The following is a 7579-nucleotide window of genomic DNA, read 5'->3' as shown; positions in this document are numbered from 1 at the left end:
TATTATTTTTTTGTTTTTGTCAGTTTGTTTGCTTCTTTGTTTTTGGATGTTTGAGTTCAGAGAATCCTTGCATCAGGGCCTGTCTCTGCGGGGGCTCCTGTCCATCCGTTTCGTGCTTTTTACGGGCTATGTCAGCATTCTGGGTTTGGAGAGATACAGACCCTGCCAGTGTTGTTTCCCGAGGGCCAGGGGTCATCACTGTAGCCAGATTCAGTGCTGAATTGTTTAGCATCGGGTGGGTATCACACACTCCCCTACTCCCCACCCGGCCCACCCTCGAAGCCCCTGTGTAGGTTGGAAGGGAGGTGCCAAGCAATCAGTTCCCCATAGGTACAGGTTCAAGTGCTTCAGAAGGAACACCTTCTGTTGAAAGACTTGAACTCAGTCACACATGGACTTGAAGGAGGGAGCCAGTGCCTGGGCATTTGCTGACTCCTTGTGGGCTTCAGCTAAGAACAGGTTTGCTTCAGAACAGTAAAAGCTTGTTCAGTGACTTCCTCTGATGGCCCCCGTTCTCCTCCCCGACTGTGGGCAACTGGGAGGCTTTGGGCTGGGGTCCCGTATTTCAGCTGTTACCATATCAGACCCAGGTTGAGCGTCAGTGTCTCAGTGGTCGATTTTAGCAAATGGACCTAAGGAAGGCAGCAGAGTGCAGAAGAGTCTCTTTGAGCATGGTGAGGCCCCAGAAGCCACACCCGGGAGGGACTGCCCTTCTCCAGTGGCCTTGCTAGCCTGGGGGCCATCAATTCCCAGGGTGTGGGGGAGCTAGAGAGAGCACACCTAGTACTCTCACTCCCCTCGAGCTCCTCATGACGCACAGCCTTCATTTTCTGCTGTCTTGGAGGGTCCAGCCAAGTCTTTTTAGTGACTCTCACCCTGGGGTCGTCCTCTGGAAGGGGGCCCCTCTGGAGCAGCTAGGCTCACCCTGCCCACTGTCAAACCGCTGCGTGTAGGAATGGCTGATGAGGAACTGTGCGAGGCCTCGGTGCCCCTTGGCTCGTCACAAAAGGGAAGGTTGGAAGGAGGTCACGGGAGGAGCCCCTGGGGGCATGTCCTGTCCCCTCCCAGAACAAGGAATCTCTGCAGGCAGATGGTCTGTGCTGCAGCTGGGGGCCCGCAGCCTGGGTGTGGCAGACACTCCTCTTTGGAATGCCACCGTGGCACGGCGAGTCGGCACTCCCTCTCTTGCTCTCCGTCTCAGTGGCATGGCATAGGTCGCCCGTCAGCCCAGCCTTCCCTGCGTCGACACGCCTTTGCCCTGGCTCCAGCTCAGTGCCCCATTCGGGCTGATATTCTTTTGCTGGGAAGGAAAGAAGAAAGTGACATCCCGGAGGCAGCTACATGTGTCCAGGGAAGGGGGAGGTTGGAGGGGAGGTGCGGGACTTCCAGGGGGCCAGGCCAGCTCAGAAAAATATAGGCAGAAGGAATAGAGAGTGAGCCGTGTCCACAGGCTGCGCGCGGCATCGTGGCTTGTGTGGGAGGTGCTGGGGCGCTGCAAGTACCTGATGTGGTCTTGTAGCTCACTCTTAACCTTGGGCCCAGCCCATGGTGAGAGGTGACCTGGGCACCCCTACAACAGCCTGCCTTGGAAGGTGGCCCCTGTGCCAGTGGGCCCGGGCTTCCCAGCTCCTGCCGAGGCCTTTCCTGGCAGGTGCCAAGGAGGTTCCCCAGCCACCTTGGCCAAGTTTCCATATGCCATTTGCCAGTGTGTGGGAGCTCGCTGCGTGCGCGCGCGTGTGGGTATCTGAGAGAGTGTTCGTGGAAGTGGACAGTTTCTTCTCAAACAGCCCCAGGAAGCAAAAGGAGGGCCTTCCCAGCCCCAGGTAGTCTTGGCCAAGGATCTGGGCCAATGATAAGAGTCCGCTTAGCTGGCCAACTTTGTGGCATCAGCTCAGAATAGAAGAGATGGTCACGCCTGCTTGCAGCCCCCTCCCTCTTCCTAGGTGTACACATTCCTCTGTCCTCTCGCAGGGTGGTCTGGGGTTCAGTGGGATGGTCGGCTTCCGTCGCTGTCTGGTACCTCCAGGCTAGCTACCAGATCACCCCATTTTGCTGTAGCCTCGCTCAGGGTTTTGCCATTTGTGCTTGTGTTATGTGAAGTGGGCACAGCTCCCCACCGGTAGCAAGTTGTCGGTCTGTCTCTGCACCCCAGGGCCGGGTGGGGCCCCGGGGCTGAGCTCAGTGGCTCAGGGGTAACAGAAAGCCCTTGATCTCCCCCCTCCCTCGGCCAGAAGGACTTCCCTGGGTTTGTAGGCGTTGATCCAGAGTCATATGTCCTCTCTGGGAGATTGACGGGGAAGCCGGGGAGAAATGACAGTACAGGCCAAGATGCTGGTGCTGGTTTGCATAGGGAGGGTGTCCCTCCGGCCCTGGCAGGATCGGAGGCAGGCCCCAGCCTGGGGAAGGTCTTCCCACCACATGGCCTGCCCTGCCCTGCCCTCTCTGAGGGGGTTAGAGTCCACGAGACGGAGTGAGCCGCCTTCTTCTGTATATAGAGCGAGCCAGTACTGTGCTCAGGAAAACCTAGTCACTTGTCGCTGCTCTGTCTGTGACGTTTTCGTACACTGGTTTGCTACTCCGGGCACGAAACAAAAACAAAACAAAGTCGTTTCAAGCAACACTGTCGTTTTGGAAACTGGCTTTTCTTTTGGTGTGCGTTTTGTATTCTATTCTAAGGAATTCTTCATTTATCTTGGTGTTATTGTGGTGGAGAGAATAAGATAGTCTCATTTTTGCCAGGAAATGGACACATGCCTCTGTCCCCGCCCCCATCCTTCCCCATTCGCTGTGCACTGGGCAGATCCCTCCTGTCACGTCCCATCCCCCCACTCCCCCACTGGCTCCCTTTAGAACCAGTCTTTGTGAGCCTCCTAGACAGCAGCAGGGGGAGTGCCCTTGCCAGGCTGGTTCTTAGGTGGCCCCGTGCCCCCACCAGTTTTCTCACCTCCCCGGGGCATCTTGTAATGTATTTTCCTCTGTTTTGTAAAACCTTCTGATTGTGCCGAAATGGTTTCTGCAGTCACCTTTAGAAATAAGTGGTCATTCATTTGTGTGCTTAGCATTCTGAACTTTCAGTCTTAGCTTTTTCTGTTGTTGAAGATCCCTGAGCGGTCCCCTCACCATGGGACTTTACTGTTACAATGTTTTCTTCATTTACTCTGATTAAAAGATTTATGAGAACCCAGGAGTCCTGGCCTTCCTTTCCCAGAACCTTCTTAGAAGCCCATCTGCTTCAAAAAGTAGACAGAAAGGGGCCACTTGTCCTCCACACCATGGAGGGACCGCCAAGGGGCAGCTGGCGCTGTACACGGCTTTGCCCCGGGAGCCCTGTGGCTGGCCCTGAGCTTCATGCACTGCCTGCTTCTGCCGGGGCTGCCCCGGACGCAACAGGCCTGCTTGCTTTTAGCAGGGACTGTCTTCTGGGGACATCTGCTGGGTTCCTGGAGCCCCACAGTGTGCTGGGCCATGTGGCGTGACTGCTCTTAGAGGAGGTAACTTAGAAACCTGACATGTTCAGGGCCACCTTTCCCGGGTTCCCCGAGGGCCGGCAGGTTCCATGCCAGAACTGTTCAGCACAGGCAGACTGTCCCGTGGGGTGGGGGTGGAACACTATCAGCCCTGCCCCTTTGGGAACATTCGCACCTGCCTTTCTGAAGCCATGCACTGAGTAGCCCGTGGTAACTGTGAACAGGCCAGCCTGCCTTTGTACCAGACAGAGGCCCTACTTGGTGTTTTGCTGCTTCTCGAAGGGACACAGCTAGCCAACGTCCCCCCCCCCCCCACCACCCCCAGTGCAGGTGGATCGGCTCGTTGGCTGGTAGTTGGGCACCCAGGCTATCAATGAGGCAGGGGCCTGCAGTCCCAGGCTACAGAACCACTAGCTTGGGTCAGGCTCTCCAGCCGCCCCAGGCTCTCCACCTGCAGAACAATAGTGTGCGTGGTGTGGCGCTAAGTCCCTCCACACGCATGACCTCCTGTAACCCCCACAGAGGCACACTGAGCTGACTGGCAATGCCCTCTCTGTCAGAGAAAGCGGGCTCTGGGCTGAAGGAGACGCTGGCATGCGAAGGCAGTTTCGTTAGACTCTAAAGCCCATGTGCTTTGCACTCTCCCTGGACGCCGCTGCCTGTGGTGCCCGGATTAACAAGGCAGACCCCTGCCCAGGGCTGCCCGCGCCCATCCCGAGAGGAATGGGTGGAGAGCCAGGCAGTGGTGTGGAAGGCGAGAGAGGCGGGGGAACCCCACGAGTGTGCAAAGCAGAGAAGCCAAACCCATCTTTTCTTGTGACCCCGGTGAGCCCCAGAGCGGAGCTGAGAGTGGACGCGAGGCCAGGCAAGAGCTGGCCCAAGGGGCAGGACAGAAAGTGGCTGCTGGAAGGAGGTGAGGAAAATTGGTCACGTGGCCTTTCCGTGTGGCTCCCTTTTCAGAAAGAGCTGTTGAGGGCAGCTGGGTGACTCCGTCAGTTAAGTGTCCAACTCTTGGTTTCGCCTCAGGTCATGATCTCATGGTTTGTGAGTTCGAGCCCCACATCAGGCTTCGTGCTGACAGTGCAGAGCCTGCTTGGGATTGTCTCTCTGCCCCTCCCCCTCTCATTCTCTCTCTCTCTCTGTCTCTCTCTCAAAAATAAATAAATAAATAAATAAATAAATAAATAAATAAACAAACAAACTTAAAAAAAAAAAGAAAGAGCTACACACCAGTGACCTAGGCCATGACCTTCTTTCTCTCCCCTGGCCTAGCGGGTCTGCTTCCGCCTGCCGCCTCTGTTCCAGTCTGTGTCCCGTGCCGCAGGCGGCAAACGCACATCCGCCTGCATTGCTTCCCTGGGCCCCGCAAACATCTTTCGCTTCATCTCCTCTCCCCCACGCCTCCCCCCTCCCCCGAGAACCATACACAGGGAGAGAGACCCTTTGCTCCAGCCCACTTTTCACGCAGTGACGTTTTCCGCTTCCTTTTCTCTTTGTGCGGGTTTCTCAGCTCCCCAGTCTCCCTTCTCGTCCAAAGGCCTGAGCTCTAGTGTCCACTCCTGGGCCAGTCCTCCCTGAGCTGCAGTCCGAGTTAGGTACTTCGGCTTGGCTCCTGCAAGCACCCAGCGCTCACTGTGGGGCGCCATGCACCCCCTTGCTAGGTAATGCATTCTGGCTCCTTGTACCTCTATAGACTGAACTCCTGGAGGGCAGGGATGGGGTGTGATTCGTTCTCTAGCCCGTGGGACAGGACCTGTTCCATAGAAGGTGCTCAGTGAACACCAATCTTACCCAGGAGTGCTGCCAAATGGCGAGAGGCACCACTGTCACCCCAAGGAGAAACCTTGCCACGCAAGCTGTCACCCATCCCGTGCATCCGTGGGTTCTCCCTCGTGGAGCCATGTGCCTTCGTTTGCCCAGGTGCCTTGAGCTGCAGCCTGGGGGTCTCCATGCTGAGCCTTCCCTGGACCCCTGGGTGGAGGGTGGGCAAGGCGTCCGGCTACGTTTCTGGATCCTTGGGAGCGGTTCAGTCCCCACCAGGGTCATCCCCCCCCGCCCCGTTCCCTGGGGGCACACGGGTTGGTGTTGGCACAGCCAAAGCCCTGCCTGCCCGTGGAGTATGTCCCCTATCCCTCGGCGGGGGGGGGGGGGGGGGGTAGGGAGCGGCTAGGGGTGGTTACAGCGTGATCCCCCCAATGAATTTTCCCCTTGTCCTGGTTTGCCAAGGCCAGTGGAGAGACGGAGCTACAGACGTCAGTCTGACAAACACAATGGCTTATTCAAAGGATGTGTGGTTTGCTGACCTTGGCAACAGGCGAGGCCAGCCTCATCCAAAGTCAAGGACTCCCTGTTACTGCCTGTACCCACCCCTCTCCCGGTCAGCATTCGCCCGGCATCCAGAGTGCACATCTGGGGTGTCTGAGCTGCCTGGCAAGGAGGTTTAAGTGTCTGCCAGGGGCGCGGTAGGGAAGGCTGCTCCTGTTGCTAATGGATGACCCGAAGGGCTCTGCCGCCCACAGCTGACTTCCTAACGTCAGTGCGGCACCTCTGGGAGTCTCCCAGCAAGGCGGGTCTGGGCAGGGAGGTTCAACGCTTCCTCAACAAATCTCTGACAGGTGACGGGGCTGGTGGCACGGGCTGCATAGGTGTTCTCCTTTCCAGCGAGGCCTTGCAAACCTTACCTCTGCTCCAGCTACCAGTGCTCCCTGGTCTCTCCTGCCTCCTCCTCCCCCTCCCCATTCAGGGGGGCCACCGGGGTGCCGCCTGCTCTGGCTGGCCCTTCAGCGATTCATTTCCTACTTTCCAGGAGTCCCAAGTCCCTTTACTAGTCAATCTGTAGAAGACAACTCGGGGCTCTCCGGTCTCCTGCCTGCTGGGAATGGGGGGCCTTCCTGTGCCCCTCCAGGATACACCCCTGGAGTTCGAGAATGTGGGAGCTGACAGTATACTCAGACAGGAGCTCCTAGATTTTCCTGCGTATTAGGATCACCTGGGGAGCTTTCACAAAAAATCCCAATGCCCAGGCCTCGCCCCAGCTCATGATTCAAAGCAAACTTTTTTTGGTTTTGTTTTTACTCGAAGCTTCCAGGTTGTGAGTCATCTCTTTGACCTGACCCTCTACACCAGTGCCTTTTAAAAATAGAAATATTCAAGGCCTACCAACAAGTAGGAAGACTAATACCTAAATCCAGCTCAAGGAGAAGAACGTTACCAATGCCGTGGAAACACACCCTTACACCGGAAATTTGGAGATTGTTCCTGAGAGCTTCAGGGAGTCTGGAGAAGGTCCTTAGGAGCCACCTCGGGGGGAGGGATGGGTGGGAGCAGAGTGGGTGAGGCTCTGATCTTTCCCCTCGCTTCCCCCGGAACAATTCTAGTTTTATTGTTTTGTACATTGAGGTCCTGTAAGTAATTTCATTGGGAAAGACATTTAAAAGTCACTTATTTCCATGCTCACTAGTCCTGTCTCCACTCTCCCCTGGACAGGGGTTGTTCTGTAATAGTGATAGGTGCACTTGGCCAGGTCCTACCTCTCTGAACTCCAAGGTGGCTGTGAAAGCCACCAGTGGGGGAAAAAAATGGCTTTATCAAGTCCTGTCCGATGTCAGGGGGCTCTGTTTCCAGACAGTGCAGTTACTCTGCATGTTCTCAGCGCACAGACATTACTTGGGGTTTTGACTACACTCACCCACTGTGCCTTAATGTGCCCCATGTCGTTGGGGTCTCTGGGGTGTGGAGGAGACATGATACCTCAGTTTTAAAGAATGTGTCTGTGTTTCATTGACTCTAAGACCTCTCCCCACACCTTGTCTTTTTTTTTCACACGTTAATACCTCTAAATTTGGGATGCATATGGGGTGCCTGGGTGGCTCAGTTGGTTAAGCGTCCAGCTCCTGACTTCGGCTCAGGTCTGATCTCACGGTTCATGAGTTTGAGCTCCGCATCAGGCTCTAGGCTGACAGCTCGGAACCTGCTTGGGATTCTCTCTCTCTCCTCTCTCTCTCTCTCTCTCTCCCCCTCCCCAACTTGCTCTCCATTTCTCTCTCTCTCTCTCTCTCTCTCTCCCAACAAATAAAAATAAACTTAAAAAAATAAATTTGGGATGCATCTTA

Source organism: Herpailurus yagouaroundi, unplaced genomic scaffold (assembly GCF_014898765.1).
Source record: "Herpailurus yagouaroundi ecotype Mexico unplaced genomic scaffold, PumYag 67700, whole genome shotgun sequence".
Classification (NCBI taxonomy): domain Eukaryota; kingdom Metazoa; phylum Chordata; class Mammalia; order Carnivora; family Felidae; genus Herpailurus; species Herpailurus yagouaroundi.
This window is presented reverse-complemented; position numbering follows the sequence as displayed.